This window comes from Crassostrea angulata, chromosome 2, assembly GCF_025612915.1.
Source record: "Crassostrea angulata isolate pt1a10 chromosome 2, ASM2561291v2, whole genome shotgun sequence".
Taxonomy (NCBI): Eukaryota; Metazoa; Mollusca; class Bivalvia; order Ostreida; family Ostreidae; genus Magallana; species Magallana angulata.
In genome coordinates this window covers 27885041-27903151 of record NC_069112.1, presented here as the reverse complement: position 1 = coordinate 27903151, position 18111 = coordinate 27885041, and the positions used below count along the sequence as shown (strand labels likewise).

General features: G+C 35.2%; 1 pseudogene; it reads right to left on the bottom strand.

Annotated features, from left to right (window-relative positions):
- Window positions 1-576: 576 nt before the first annotated feature.
- Window positions 577-11886, bottom strand: LOC128171672 (uncharacterized; annotated as a pseudogene).
- Window positions 11887-18111: the final 6225 nt, after the last annotated feature.

Below are 18111 nucleotides of genomic sequence, written 5' to 3'. Positions count from 1 at the left end.
ACATTAAAAAAAGACCTGGCCCTAGGATAATGAAGTAAGTTCAGACTTCAGTCAAAATCTAAGTTAGTCATAAAATGATTGTTTATCGTAAAATAACCATTTAACCTTGAAATAAACAATGTTCTATTAAGACATTTTTCATAGCATTTCAATTTTGTCAGTGTTTTCAATCACGAACTATTACGACATTATACATGTTTGACGTATTTAAAAAAAAGTATTCAATGTACTTTGAATGTTTTCATATTTTCTATAACATCGTCACTTTCTCTACTATTTAGAGTAAATATGAAATGTTAACGGGGACAGCTTACTCGAAAAGGGTGGTTATTATCTGGGTGTTGTTGGGTCACCCTTATTTTAAAAACCCCCATGAAATCATTGATTAGGGACAAAGCAAATGTATGTACCGACGCAAAAAGTATTGGGAAAGTTGATGACAAATGTTTTTTTCATATATTATCTTAACTTGGTGGTTTTGTTTTCAGCCTTTACGTTTTCTGTAATAAAGCATTTTAAGAAATCATCAAATTGTTTGGAACTAAATAACTGAGATCATGAAATATTGTTGTTTAATCCACCTGTTCATTGATTCATGTAATCCTAGTCATAGTTTTTTTTACTGAAAACACACAAAATAAATATTCTTCCTTTGAAATTCATATATTTACGACGAATCCGTGATTTTTTTTTCAGTCCATGTGAAATATACACAAGTCAATTTCAGGTGCAAATGCAGCTGCAAAAATGAGTAGTTTTAAAAGCAGACTACACTTGAACAAACATTTACAACCTGTCAATATTCTACGGCTGATGTTGAGCTCGACATGGCTTCCCCAACAGTACCCAGTCTGTTTTTACCTACAAAAGGATATTATTGACTTTTGATTATTCCAAATCATATCAATATAATAACATCCATAAAGCATATTCTACGAAAGCCGAGAAGGATCATTCGAGATTCGAGATTCAAAATACGAGATTCGAAATACGAGATTCAAGATTCGAAATTCGAGATTCAATATCTAAATTAACCAATCAAATCAAGGGTCTGAAAATATGTATCCTAGCGACATAAAACTGTTCTAAATAAAGATTATCCGTACATGCTCTTATATACAAATAAATGCTATGTTCACTTCTCCCTACCTAACTTAATAATTATTTGCATTTACTTTTACACAGAATATCTAAGTAGACTAGTAATAATGCAGTGTGCTTTGCGGATCTAAGTGATTTTGTTTGCCCTGGTGCATTTTCACATGATGCGTTTGAACCCTGGGGTATTTCACCACCAGTAATAGTTTAAACCCCGGGTTTATTCACCCCTTTTGTGTAAAAAATCGGTTATGGTAGAGATCTTCATAGGCGTAGCGAATTTTTTCTGTAGGGGGGTCCTAGGCCAATTTTGAATAATTTTACTAAGTAAATTTATTAAGCTCCAATTTTCCCGAGGAGGGGGTACAGGTCCCCTGACCCCCTCCTTTCTAGATCCGCGCATGAAGATTAGTACATGTATCAAAATAATCTAAATATAAATAATCAGTCCGGTTTCACCAATAAATATAAGCATTACTTATCTTTTTTAAGTATGCATACAGTCATACACTAGTACTATGATGATAAACAAATCATTGAGATAGTATCACATCATACGGAATTATTAATTATTAAATTTTTTTTTTTCCTTTTCCTCAGTAAACAACTTTTTTTTTTTAATGAGTCTTACCTTTGGAATTGTTTTCAATATAGAAGGATACCTATTCTCTACAATTAAAGATAGGGATGATATGGTGCCAGTTTGTTCACATTGCCGATTTCTTGTGCAGAGAACAGTAAAACTTTTTTTTAAAATTTGATTGTACATGAATATTTAAAAATTAATTGTTGTATTTTGTTATAATTCATTCATTGATATATCAACAAGAAAGAATAAAAGGTATAGACAAGCATATGTATCACAGCCAAGCTAAGATCTGTAGTTTCCTTCCCCCCCTTCCCCGCACCAAAATTGACAATAATTACATATAAATCATATCCGAAAAATGAGTCGTACGTTTAAAACTAATTTTGTCAAAATGTTTAGATTCATTTAGTTATATTTTAGTCCATTTGGGTACATAGATGCACCAGCGCAGCTCTAATTTATATTTAATCAGAACATAAATTCAAAATATTTTCAAAAATTAATAGCTTTAAATCCAGTGGATAAAAAAAGGAAAGCAAGTCGAACTCGATGAGTGCTAATACCTGTGTTGAATGAATGGTACAGTAGGATATGCGCAAAAAAAGTCCCGTCTACTCTTTCCTACCCTATATTTTTTGGAAAATTAAATCCGATTAAAAGAGTCAAATTAAAAATCAAGTACGGGTATGTGCCTGTTTATCATAAGTAAAACTACTCATAATTTATCTACAGTGCATCGTTAAGGAGCTACACAGAAAGTTTTATAATAATTTGCCGAGCCAATTAAAAAAAAAAGCCTGGAAAACGAAGAGAAAACAAAGTGGGGGCAGATTAACTGACAAATTAATTAGGACTATATAGCCCCCCCCCCCCCCCCTTTGAAATGTATATACTGAAAACAGATTATTGAGTACAACATCCGAACACAATTTAAAAAGAATTTCATCGTTTTTTTTTATCATTTTTGCTAGTTAATGTAAGACATCACGAATACCCCAAACCCCCTCACGGAAAAGGAAATGCTAGGTGGTGTAAGAGAGAGAGAGAGAGAAAGAAAGAGAGAGAGAGAGAGAGAGAGAGAGAGAGAGAGGATGTAAATCACATGTGCGCTAACATCGTTAATATTAAAGCTTGCTAGTTGGTCTGCCCTACCCTAGCTACCTCCTCTCTTTTCTCCTTTTAGAGGCTTAATTATTGTCTATATATGCTTGTATCAAATCAAATCAATTTTAAAGTCTAAATCAAAATATAATTTGACACTACAAAACTCTCTCTTTCTTTCTCTGTCTCTAGCTGTCTATCTTTGTCTCTGTCTATACAATACACTATTCCTATCTGGATTGTTGTCATTGAGGTTGTAAATCATTATATCTTTTATGGTTTTAAACTTTATCTTAACCTATATTTTGACATGTCGATTATTTCATTGAATTTCGTTTCATAGCTAAAACCACACTCAGTTTTAATTATTTAGATTAAACAGGTCTTTCTTCGCGAGCCGATTTTTAAACAGTTGGGGCGAATACACATCGGGTTAAAATTGTTCGGGGGAAAATACATACAGGGCAAACAAAAACTCTGAGATTCGCAAAGCCCACAGTGTTATCCCTAATTTAATTGTTTATTCTGTGTGGGGTTTAATCATCAATGTTAATTTAACCATTTTATAGCCACTATATAAGAGCTATTAAGACATTTATTTGTAGGAAAGAGCATGTATGAACGATCTTTATTTAAAACAGTTTGATGTTGCTAGGTTACAGATTTCAGATCCATGATTTGATTGGTTAATTTAGATATTGAATCTCGAATTTCGAATCTTGAATCTCGTATATCGAATCTCGTATTTTGAATCTCGAATCTCGAATGATCCTTCTCGGCTTTCGTAATATTCTTATATTCATCACACATGTATCTATTACAAAAAAATTTCATAAGTATTAACTTTTTTTTCTTTTTTTTTTATTCATAGTTACCTTGATAAAAAACATGTATACCTAATACGCCTGCAACAATTACATATTTTGTTTGTTTTTTACTATACTTGATGACTTCATAACAACAGTTTAACATGAAGAATTTGTCTTTAATTAACAAGACAGTATATGTAGAATATTTCACAATAATTTAATTGCAATGATTAAAACAATTACTAACAAGAGGCCCAGGGGCCACATCGCTCACCTGAGCAACAATTGCCTTAATTCTGATCAAATTAGCATTACAGTATCAAAATATCTTGACAACTGAGTACAGTAGATCTTGCTAAAAAAAATTGAAAATCTGCACCTCTTATTTTTTAGTAAAGCCCTTTTTGGTGTTGTACCTGTAAGAAGATTTTTCTCTATTCCTATAAACCCCCCCCCCTCCCCTCTTCGTGGCCCCACTCTTCTCTAGGGAATCATGGTTTCATCAAACTTAAATCTACCTTTAATCTCATAACCTGTGCTTTCACACTAAGTACTGAGTTTTGGACCGAAAACTTTCCCAGAATATTTTTAAGGATTGTAAAACTTGATCCCCCAATTGTGGCCTCACCCTAACCCCGGGGACCATGATTTGAACAAACTTGAATTAACACTTCCTGAGGATGCTTCCATTTTAATTTGAGTTTTTCTGGCCTAATAGTTTTCGAGAAGAAAATTTTTAAAGATTTTCTCTATATATTCCTATGTAAAACTTGATCCCCCAATTGTGGCCCCACCCTACCCCCGGGGACCATGATTTGAACAAACTTGAATTTACCTTACCCGATGATGCCTCCACTCAACATTGAGCTTTCCTGGCCTAATAGTTTTTGAGAAGAAAATTTTGAAAGATTTTCTCTATATATTCCTATGTAAAACTTGATCCCCCAATTGTGGCCCCACCCTACCCCCGGGGACCATGATTTGAACAAACTTGAATTTACCTTACCTGATGATGCCTCCACTCAACATTGAGCTTTCCTGGCCTAATAGGTTTTGAGAAGAAAATTTTTAAAGATTTTCTCTATATATTCCTATGTAAAACTTGATCCCCCAATTGTGGCCCCACCCTACCCCCGGGGACCATGATTTGAACAAACTTGAATCAACACTTCCTGAGGATGCATCCATTTTAATTTGAGCTTTTCTGGTCTAATAGTTTTTAAAAGAAATTTTTTAACAGATTTTCTCTATATATTCCTATGTAAAACTTGATCCCCCCAATTGTGGCCCCACCCTACCCCCGGGGACCATGATTTGAACAAAATTGAATCTACACTTCCTGAGGATGTTTCCATTTTAATTTGAGCTTTTCTGGCCAAATACTTTTTGAGAAGAAGATTTTTAAAGATTTTCTCTATATATTCCTATGTAAAACTTGATCCCCCCAATTGTGGCCCCACCCTACCCCCGGGGACCATGATTTGAACAAAATTGAATCTACACTACATAAGGATGCTCCCATTTTAATTTGAATCTTTCTGGCCTGATAGTTTTTGAGAAGAAAATTTTTAAAGATTTTCTCTATATATTCCTATGTAAAACTTGATCCCCCAATTGTGGCCCCACCCTACCCCCGGGGACCATGATTTGAACAAACTTGAATCTACATTACATGAGGATGCTTCCACTCAAATTTGAGCTTTTCTGGCCTAATAGTTTTTTAGAAGAAAATTTTTAAAGATTTTCTCTATATATTCCTATGTAAAACTTGATCCCCCAATTGTGGCCCCACCCTACCCCCGGGGACCATGATTTGAACGAAATTGAATAAACACTTCCTGAGGATGCTTCCATTTTAATTTGAGCTTTTCTGGCCTAATAGTTTTTAAAATTTTTTAAAAGATTTTCTCTTTAAATTCCTATGTAAAACTTGATCCCCCAATTGTGGCCCCACCCTACCCCCGGGGACCATGATTTGAACAAAATTGAATCTACACTACATAAGGATGCTCCCATTTTAATTTGAATCTTTCTGGCCTGATAGTTTTTGAGAAGAAAATTTTTAAAGATTTTCTCTATATATTCCTATGTAAAACTTGATCCCCAATTGTGGCCCCACCCTACCCCCGGGGACCATGATTTGAACAAACTTGAATCTACACTACCTGATGATGCCTCCACACAAGTGTAAGCTTTTCAGGCCGATTAGTTTTTGAGAAGAAGATTTTTGAAAAATACCAACAAATTTTCAATAATTCTCAATTATCTCCCCTTTAAAAAGGGCGTGGCCCTTCATTTGAACAAACTTGAATCCCCTTCACCTAGTGGCGCTTTGTGCCAAATTTGGTTGAAATCTGCCCAGTGGTTCTTGAGAAGAAGATGAAAATGTGAAAAGTTTACAACGACGACGACGACAACGACGACAGACAACGGACAAATTGTGATCAGAAAAGCTCACTTGAGCCTTTGGCTCAGGTGAGCTAAAAACAAGTGGCCAATTAGTGAAAATGTGTTAATGGCATTATGACCAACAGTAATAGTTTACACAAGTGATCCAAGTAAAATAAATAATTACGTGCTCATAATTTGTCCTTACATGCTCCCACACCCAACAAAAAACCCGAGCCTCCACTCTATAAGCAGTACATTTCACAATTATACACGTGGACATAATAACAAATGCATTTGGTTTATATCCTTGACTATGAATATGAAGAAAAAATATAATTACACTAAAGCATTTTTCTTTATGGCAATATTGACTCTATCTTTAGAGACTGAACTCTTGCCCAGTAGCCATGGATTACGCAAAATATAGAAAAAGCGTCAAACATATCATAATTATGAATGATATTTATCTTCCACTACCACGGGGTGGAAAAAGGGTACTTTCTTAGATTCAGTACATTTTCTTTTGTCTGCCATATTTGCCCTTCTCATAAAGAACTAAATCCCAGAGCAACGAACAATGTATTTCAATTATAGTCATGCATTTAATTTTTTTTAAAAAATATTTATGGAGGTAGAGAGCAATATTTTGTTTTCTTAGTACAGTTTTTAAAATATTTTTTTTTACAATTTGGCCAAACTAACGCACTTCATGGCCTAACCTAGGGGCCAAACATTTAATAATTTTGGTAGAGTATATGATGAACATCGTAATAATTCATTCTCTTTTTTTTTAAATACTTTGGAAGTAGAGAAGTTGAGAAGAAGGTTTTGTATTATTCAAGACACGTTATAGCCAACAGGGGGTTGGGGTCATGATTTTCACACTTATGTTCACCTTGCCTTATCACTGCTAGACACTTATTCTGGTCAAAATAACCGAGTAGTTTCAGAGAGGAAGCTAAGAATATCCGGATGTTAATATACGACGGATGGCAATGGACGTAAAAAGGTCGTAATACGTTAGCTCATTTGTCGAAAAAATGGCAATAGTGTTACGACAAAGAGCACACGGCAGATGTGACCAGTCAGCAGAGAATGCTCACTTCGCCTAGACACCTGATCCTACTTTTATCTTTTTTTTTTAGGTCCGTGTTGCTCTGCTTTGAATTTGTATTTCGTTTAATGGATTTTTGGGATGGTTGACAGTTTGTTATTGACATTTTTGTCATGTAAGTTGTACATTTCTTAGCGAGGTTGAATTTGTTGAGAGCGGTAGATACAACTAATGTAAATCAGTAACAATGATACTTTAATATTGACAAAGAATTTCACTGAAAAAAATGTCATACAAGTGTCTTATTGACTTGTAAATTAACATGGACTGTGTGGCTTATTAATCTATATATAACTAACGTGAATAATTATAATGACCCAGACTTACTTGTCAGAGCGTCCTCTTTACCTATATACCTGTAGACATACACCTTGTTGTTGTATGATCCAACCCAGAGAGAGTGAGTATTGACATCATAACTCAGACTGCATGGTTTACCGATTAATTGTGATTTTGTAAGTAGAATTAGCATGAACTGACTATCCCTATCAATCATCTGTACTGTTTTGGTTTTATCATCACACACCAGAATGTGTGACAGCGCGTCAGTACAAATTCCGCGTGGCAGAAGCCCTGAACCTTTTTGATGTCTTGTGTAGGAGAAACGATATCTTCCTCCACGCTCTGTCACCACTAACGCTGTTTCGTCAGACACCACGACATCCCCATTATTGTTCTCTATTACATAGGTAAGTGCATTATAGAGTTGAAGCCCTGTGTTGTCGTGTGATATGGTTTGTGTCAGTTCTCCACTTTGGTTGTACCGGGTTACTTTTCCTTCCCTATAATTATTCATCCCGACCAGTAGATCCCTAGTGATCACTGACCAGTACACACATACTGGTGTCCATGTTGGGTATAGTGCCTCTATGAATGTGGTGGTTGTGTTCATATCTTGTGACAGTTTGTTGATGTTATAATTCTTATCTATATAAATCAATCCATTTTCACTGGTCACTGTATGTTATCCAAATAAATCATCATCAGTACATAAATCCGCCACATGATGAAGGGGGACGCCTGTTGTGTTTGTTAGGATTAAATTGTTTTCATCATCACTTACCCAGACCCGGTCTGATGTAACACAGGATATGTGATAACAACCATCGACCCCTGTTACAATAAAACAGTAAAGTAACTCGGGGGGAGACAATAGTTTTAGCTGACACTGGTTTCCCTGATGTGGTTCTTTTATCCCTGTGTTTGACTCCATCACATCAGCAGTGGCTTGATGCAGATCTACAAACATCAGACATAAGCAATATATTATACAGTGGTAGCAACGTTATTGTTGACAAACGACACGCACGATTCTGATACACGAACGATCACGCACGATACATGAACGATCACGCACGATACACGGACGATCACTAACTTACTGAATCTTCACGATACACGAACAAAAACGATAAAACACGCAACCGAACGATTCTACACCATTAAACACGCAAAATCAAAATTAATTTTTAAGATTAGAATTAAGGAAACGTGTTACTTTAATTTGTATTGTTTAATGTGTGTGTGTGATTGAAAAGCGTTATGTACTTTAGTCATGCACTGTTTTGTATTTTACGAGTTAAAACTTTTACACATCAATACACAAATATAAAGGATTCACACACAAATTAATTTTTTGTCTCCATTACAAATATTAACTTCAATCATAAGTTAAAGAAAATTACGTGTAATTGAAATGAAGATAATGTATAAACTACACAAAATTATTTACATACGAGTTGACTGTTTTTGTAATTTAATTCTCTTACGTACGATTTAATTATGCCTGATACAGGTAAATTTGTTACCTTGTTCCATAGAATTTCGATTTTTCACATCCAATATTTTCATAATCTACAGTAAATAATTGATTTATTTCAATTTATTCTAAATTTTAAAGCGTCTAAATAAATTTGTTTTCAAACAAATGTGTATACAATCTACTAGATAATAATAAGTATCGTATTTTCATTTTGAAAGAAAAACGTTGGGAATAATCGTTTAGTTTAAAACGGGGAATGGGTAAGCTTGGCCGCTTTCATTCAACGTGTCGCTTTTGCTAATATAATTGAAAGTATTTGTCAAGACACAATTGATGCTTGATATAAGCTGATTATAAAATTAAGCAAAACTAACTCGACCGAACAAAGGATTGAATGAGCTATAGAAATAAAAAAAATGTATGTAAGGACGAAAGAGAGAATGAATGTTAACAACTGTCAATGTTCTTATATAATAAAACATTTTAAATTCACATTGTTTTACAAAAACTACTTGTCTTTGATTTAAGAATAAATCCTGGCATTCCGTAAAAAAAATTTCAAAACGAAAAAACCGCACGATCACGCACGAACACGCACGGTAAAAAACGCAAACCAATTTTCCTGATACACGCACGATCCCGCACGTTACACGAACGATCACCCACGTTACACGAACGATTTAACACGATTGGCTTGTCAACAATAACGTTGTGACCACTGTATAATGTATTATTGACATGATTTTCAATAAAGTATGTTTTACATAGTTCAATAGACTAATCACAAGTCTCTGCTCTTTAATCTAAACAATGGTATACTTTTACAAGATATGATAAAATATAATCTAACAATTTAACACTTTTGCTCACTCATCTAGTGATTTTGTTCCTGTTTACAGACATAATATATTAAAAATCATAACCAGTTACTAAATATTTCATCAGATATCAACTGATAAAAATTTTACTCATTTACAAACGCAAATTATGAAGCGAATGGTTTCGCTATACCATAACATCATAACATAGGTTCCTTTGTATCTAATTAGTCTTACTTATCTGTATTTTTTTTAAAGTTAATGATTATAACTCCGACTTTCCTGTCAGAGCGTCCTGCCTGGTGATGTACCTGTATATAACCACTGTGTTGTTGTCTGATGATCCGACCCAGAGACAGTGAGTGTTGACATCATAACTCAGACTTCGTGGAGAGAATATCCCTGATGTTCTTATCAGTAGATGTGACAGGAAATGACCGTCTTTGTCTATTATCTGTACCGTGCTTGTCAATTCATTACACACTAGTATGTTTGATAGCGAATCAGTACAGATTCCACGTGGCTTTAGTCCTGATCATGATGAAGGTCCTGTGTAGGAGAAACGATGTATTCCTGTACATTGCTCTGTCACCACTACAGCACCAAACTCATTGTCATAATCAGACACAACGACATCTCCATTGTTGTTCTGAATTATATAGTAAGGATCATTATACAGTTCCAATCCTATGTTGTCGTGTTGTATGATTTGTGTCACTTGTCCTCTGTGGTTGTACCTGGTTACATTGCCCGTCATTGTATGATAGTTAAACATCCCGACCAGTAGATCCCCAGTCGACGGGGAGCAGTACACACATCGTGGTTCCTGTGTCAAGTCTGTTACTTCTATAAACGTGGTTAATGTTTTCATATCCTTGGACACTTTGTTGATGTTAAAATTTTCATCAATATAAAACAGTTCATTTTCACTGTTTAATGTGTTCCATCCATGTAAATTCTTACAGAAACCACGCACACGATATTTAGTGTCACCGGTTGTTTTTGTCAAGATGAGATTGTTTAAATGATCACTGATCCAGACCCGGTCTGATGTCACACTGGACATGTGTAAACAAACATGAACATCTGCCACTGTGAGAGATTGATGTAATACGGGGGGATATGTCAGTTTTGGCAGATACTCGTTTCCTACCCGTCGGTTTCCTCTCTCTTTGATTTTTATTACAATTAATGACTCCATCACATCCTCCTTGTTGAGGAGTGACTCTGTCATAGAGAGTTCGCTGATGTGGGGTGTAAAATGTATTTGGGACAGGCGGATCTTTTTGGATGAAAGGAATTGAAGTGGACGAAATGCTGACTGTTCATATCTGTGTTCATATCTCTGAAGGCTAACGATGTGTCGACTCATTTATATCTTCTGTTTTAAACATATGTGTTTGAAATTAAAGTCACAAAACACATTGTGCATGAAATTTTTTTTCACTTTGTCAATGAGATTCTTCAGTGTCCGGGCCTTTGTTAACATATCTGATTGATAGAGGGAGAAATCTGTCTGACATATTTTCAAATCAGCTTTGATTGGTGGGAGGAGAAAAGGTTTGTAAAAGAGAGCCTCACTTCTGATAGCATGAATGGTTCCTCTGTATTGTTGTCGCTTTGTTTCAAATGCTGTTCTTACATCTACTTGTCTGTGATTTCTATGTTTTCTACAATGGTAGCTGACCGGGAGTTTACAAGGTTCACAATAATTTTATATACATTGCTAGAATGTCTCGCACAGATCTCCTCTGTTGGGGTGTAGTTTATTTTATCTCGGCGAGTCACAACATCATGGTCTATTGTTTTCAGGTGGGAAGAGAAAAGGTCTGTAAAAGAGAGCCTCACTTCTGATAGCATGAATGGTTCCTCTGTATTGTTGTCGCTTTGTTTCAAATGCTGTTCTTACATCTACTTGTCTGTGATTTCTATGTTTTCTACAATGGTAGCTGACCGGGAGTTTACAAGGTTCATAATAATTTTATATACATTGCTAGAATGTCTCGCACAGATCTCCTCTGTTGGGGTGTAGTTTATTTTATCTCGGCGAGTCACAACATCATGGTCTATTGTTTTCAGATCTTTTACATGCTTCTCTTTACACTGGGGCACAGATAACATGTACATGATATACAATGGTACTCTGTATCTCCCGGACATTTAGGACACTGATGTACGCTATATGGGATGTTTGCTGTGTCCATATTCCGGAGCATCTAGTTACATGTTAAAAGTTAAATGTTTTAAATTTTTCATAAGTTTTGGTCAACATTTTTAAATCTTAAAATGTTAGTTCCTGTTTAAAGGCAGCAGAATTGGTATTTTACTAAGTATACCATTTATATGTAGAAAAACTTAAAAACTAATAACCAAATTAAATTTAAAAAAAGTATGGTTAAATGTTGTTTACATTTAATGAAATTCGATAAAAGCAATCGCTCTCAGTTCCCTAAAAATCAATCAACGGCTAGCATTTTAGATTTGCCAATCTGTCAGTGGATGACATGAATTGCAACAATGCATTTTTCAAAGAAGTTACAAATAGTTCATTTCCCAAGTCAGACAAATGTATGCCATCTTTTCGAAATAGGGTACCCTGTGTACTTAAAATATCAGGATATTTTATGGAGGCCCCACATACCTTTTTAACAACAAATGTAGCAAGAGCTGAATTTAATCTAGTTCTCCAATTTTCCCCATCTTTGTTCGAAAGGCATAATGACCAATTTCTACGTGGCAAGATATGTGACCATACAATTATTGTCTTTGGCAATAGCCTTGTTATTTTAGACACGGTCAACTTCATGTACTTTTGTAAGCCCTTTAGTGTATTACGAGGGTTGCCAATATCGTTGCCACCACAATGTATAACTAAAAGTGTTGGATGTCTATTACATTGCCTTAGCATTTCTTTGATAGTCTGGTACAACCGAGACCAAACCATGCCCCTAATTCCCTGCCAAATTATTCTTTGTGATGTTAGTCCCAAGTTGTCATCGATATTTTGTTGTGCATATTTCTGGGCCCAATGAATTATAGATGATCCGACAACCCATATGCCATCTGAAATAATTTGTAATCAGTACATATTATAATTTACACTTAAAGAATTGGTCTGATGTATGATTTGTAAGCGGAGGAATTCTATCTACCCATGATTTTAATTTCAGATTCATTCACGCCACTTAAATATAAATGGGTGGCCCCGCCAATTCTGAAGGAATGGGATTTATAAACACCACTAGATGTAGGCATGTTCAAAAATGATAAACACATGTTTAGCATGCTTGAAAACTGATATTGAGTTAAAGGTTTAGAGTTGTAATGCACGAAAAATTTATTTGATCTTACAGTATGCCTCACAACAAGAAATTTCTGCAATAATAAAAACAAAATTAGTGACTGGGCATGCGTTAGAACTTTCACTGACGAGCCTTGATACAATTGATCCGTCTTGGAGCTTTTGATAAGGATAATAACCTGGTCCTGCAATAGCTGTACACAATCTGACTGAAAGGACACCACCTCACTAACTCTAAGCAAAGCAAAAAATGCCAACAAATATGCACATTGAAATAGCATTGCCTCGTATGTTGAATATGTTACTTGAGGCAAAGTATCTATGATACTGAGGAGCATTTGTAATGTTATAGGCCTTCTAATATCGCTAGTTAATGTAGACCTTTTGTATCCACTGAGCAATTTCTTAATCAAAAACGATTCCACTGGATTTGTCCAACCATGAACATTTATGAAAAAACTCAAACCTGACAGATAACACTTAACAGTTGAAAATGCACAATTACGTTCATACATGTATGCAATAAAATTGATAACATGGTCGATAGGAGGTGGCCACAATTGTTGTAGAGACTTATCTACCCTATATTTGAAAAATGCTTGAATGCTTTGCTTATAAACTTTGTTTGTATTCTCAGAAATACTAGCTTCTACTAGATCCTCTACAATTGATGAATAATTTGCAAAAATTGTGTAGGAACTGGACAAGGATAAGGCTGCGCCCCAGGAGCCAGCTAATGAAACTTCCAAAACTGAAAACGAGAAATAGCATCTGCTTTATTGTTCTTAACACCTGGAATATGCTGACATTTAATTTGTATGCTTTTCTGCAAAGTTTTGAGAACTAAGGCTCCCAACAAAATCATGACTCTCTTATTTTGTGATGTTTTGTTGTTAATTATATGAACAAGTGCTAAATTATCAACATGCAATAGTAATTTATTACAAGCTAGTTTGTCTGCCCAGATAAAAATTCCTAACACTATTGGGACAAGTTCCAGAAAAGTAATATCTTTCTTTATGTCCTGTGACCAATCTACTGGCCAAGCTAACCAACTCCATTCATCACCAAATACAACACCACACCCATAAGCTCCTGAACTGTCTGTATAAAATTCAAATGTATCATCCATAGACCAGTCAGTTGAAAATTTTGTAAATCCATTAAAATTTTCTAGAAATACAACCCACATTTGAAGATCTAACTTTATTTCATTTGATGCCCTAATAAAATGGAAAGGTCTAGCAATACCTTGCAGTGCCCCATAAATTCTCCTACAAAATGCTCTACCCGCAGGCAACGCTTTTACTACAAATGCCAATGAACCCACTAATGATTCCAATTCTTTCTTTGTTACTTTTTACTGCCAAGGACATACTTAATCTTGCCCAACAACTCATCCACTTTTTCTTTTGGAACAAAAATTGTACCTTGCACAGAATCAATTCCCAGTCCTAAAAATTCTAAGCAGTTAGATGGACCTTGAGTTTTATCTGGTGCAATTGGAACTCCCAAATATTCACACAGTTCTAGAAATTGATGCATCAAACCTGTGCAATCACTAGAGTCAGCTGATCCCACAAATAAAAAATCATCTAAGTAATGTACGATCCCATCCTTTTGTGACCTCTTCTCCAATTCCCAATGTAAAAAAGAGGAAAATTTTTCAAACAATGAACAAGACACAGAACATCCCATTGGTAAACACTTGTCTATGTAATATGATTTATCAAACTTGAAACCAAGCAGACAAAATTCTCTTGGACTTATTGGTAAAAGCCTAAAAGCACTAGAAATATCCATTTTTGCCATGAGGGCCCCTTGTCCCTTTGTTTGAATTATGTTAATTGCATCATCAAATGAAGAGTAGTTGACGGAACAAAATTGCTGATCAATGTAATCATTAACACTCTCTCCAAATGGATGGGTCAAGTTTGTAATCATACGCCATCCACCTTGCTTTTTTGGTAATAAACCAACTGGGTTACATTTTAAATTTGATATTGGTGGGGCTGAAAAAGGACCTAAAACTCTACCAAGATCTATTTCCTTCTTAATCTTTTCTGCCAATTCATTAGAGTGTTGAATCGCAGACTTCATATTCCTAAACTCAACCTTAATTCTAGGGCCATGATAGTTTAATAAAAATCCTCCCTCAAAACCCTGTGCTAATAAGTGTGCAACTTTTCTGTCTGGATAACTTCTAACTAACTTGTGAAGATTATTAACTTTTATTGGAGTAGATCCCAATTGACATAATTTATTGTGTAATTGGGCGGAATGATCTCTGTGGGAATCTAGGGCGGAATTGCTGTGATGCGGGCTTAACTGGGGGGTATTGTTTACCCGTACTGTTATTCTTGGAATATCTATAATTCAAAGAAGGATGTGAACCATTACACTTAACACAAATATGCAAGAACCTACAGTTTTGTTTTTCACATACTCCCTGAAAATTGTAAGAATAGCATTCAAACTGCTTTGTAGGGGTTGGAATGTTATTTTGGACTACCGGCTGCATGTAAAACAGCCATAATTCTGCATCAACTGAACCCCAGCTGAGACTGGAATCAATTGATTTTTTCAACCTAAATTGAACATCGTATTCCCTCCAGTTACAAGAATTTGGTGAACGCTCTGCGCCTTTCCTAATTGTAGCCATGTATCGAAATAAATGAACAGCTTGCGAAGAATGCTTGGCACAATAAATCGAAGCAAAAATTAGAAAAGCATCTGTCCATTGTGAAATGGACACTATTGTTTCATCTTTGTATTTTGGTTTGACCTGAATCGCCCCATCATTATATACAATATGGTGCTGAATATCTGATGCAGGTTCTTTCATTAACAACTTGTTAAGTGCAATATAATCGTTATTCCATATCTTTTCTTTCAATGCTATGGGTACATGAGCCCCAAGTGACGATACTACACTATGGAAAGGTGTGGGGTTTTCAATGTCGAACAAACAATCTGTACCTGTATTGGTGCTAGATCCTGCTACTGAAGGCTCGACCGTCTGATCCGATGGGGCCCTTGCCCGGTCTGGAACAGGTTGTACAGTTGGTTGTACTACAGGGACTGGCAAACTTTGGCTTCTATCATATATTCTACCTGTAGACTCGGTAACTGCAACTGTGGAAGGACCGCTGGAGGACGAAGTCACATTTGGCATCCGTGTAGACGCCCGGGAGGCTACAACCGCTCCCCTCGTGGGAGGTCTGGCATAAGGGCTCTTGGACTTTGACGTCCTAACTTTGCTAGCTCTCAACATCTCTTGAAATAAGAAATTTGAAGAAATATTATTAGGCTAAAATAAATTTCTAGTTATACTACAATTTTTTAATATCCTGTTTCCTTTAAAATGTTTATCTGAAATGATGCAGACGTGGTTTTTTTTTTTTTTTTTTTTTTTTTTTTTTGAATTAATAATGCTTAAATTAACGGCAAAATTAATATTTTTATGTTTTAAAAGCAATTTATTCAAATTAAATTCATAATTTACCTCTTCAACTTTGGATGCACTGTATATTTTTTCTAAGATGAATTTGTGCCACCTATCAACTTTGGATTGAGCAGGAAAAGGAAGTAGCAACCGCGCATGCCCAGTTATATAGTTGTATTAAACAAGAGTTATGGATCTTGCAACAATGACAGTTAACAAGAGTTATGGATCTTGAAACATTAACATAACACCTATGCTTAAAATAACCTGGTTTATCCAGAGATGATAAACCCTATTAAATGTTGTTTACATTTAATGAAATTCGATAAAAGCAATCGCTTTCAGTTCCCTAAAAATCAATCAACGGCTAGCATTTTAGATTTGCCGTTTATCAGCACTATTACCGGTAAAGAAACAAATAAAAGTTAAAAAAAAAAGGTTATAACTATTCAATATTATCATTTTTACTCCCACACACCTGACAGGAAAACTGAACTTATGATTTTATAGACCAGATCTTTATGTTTTTCACCAAAATTATAGGTTTATAATTCTTCTCTAACTGCAATTTTCTTGCATGTCAACATAGTTATGTTGCATGTCGACATAATTATCTTGCATGTCAACATATCTATCTTGCATGTCGACATATTTGATAGAAAAATAACTTGCACACAAGGGGCAGAGATATGCCTCCATAACGTATACATGATTAGTTCTACTCAATTTTTGAATTAAGTTATTTTATTTTGTCGAATGTAGTGGTGTAGATTATTCTTTATTTAGTCACTTTCCGCTAATGGACAATTCATTAATTTGTTAAAAGGAAGACGTGAATATAAACAATACAATGCAATAATCGATGTTGTTATACTTTCATGTTAAATACTGAAATCTGATTGGCTTAGACGCAGTTCATAATCTGTTCTATAACCCTCAGCGTTAGCAACGCACTTAGCAACGGGTAACAGTACGAATTGCTACATGTGCGAAAATCATGCGCGTACGGTTTGCCTTAGAATTCAAGTTATTCCTATCTAAAAGCAGTGATGTTTTCTTTAAAATTAAGACATTCAGTATAACAAAATAAATAGTGCCTGTTTGGGAGGATAACACTTGAAATTGACACCCCGAGAAAACCATTGTCAACCGACGCGAAGCGGAGTCAATTTCAACTGTTACCCTCCCAAACAGGCACTATTTATATAATGTACAAGTTTTAACATGCTTTACGGTGCCACCGTTGATACAAGCGCAGGAAGAATAAAAGATGTAAATATAATCAATACATTGCAATATCTCGCATCAGTGTCAACTATGTGATATTTGATAGTTATCAGAAAACACGAATCACATATCTTTGATTCACCTGTAAATTTATGGCGGTAAATATGGCGCGATATCACTGTGACGACAAACATTAGAACGTGTTTTCTAACCTAAAAGAACCGTAAATTGCGAGTTAGACAGTTTTTGGCATAGACTACTGGAGGAAGCTTAAGAAAGCATTATGGGATGATGCCCCAAAAATGTTCTTAATGAATCTGTATGTTTATTTCGATCTTTTCGCGCGCACTGAATTTCAGAGCTCGCTTTGCTCATCGGCGCTGGGCGTCGGCGAGCTTTGCTTGCTTTTAAAGCACCGATCAATGGGGGAAAATTACTCAACCCGCTATCAATACT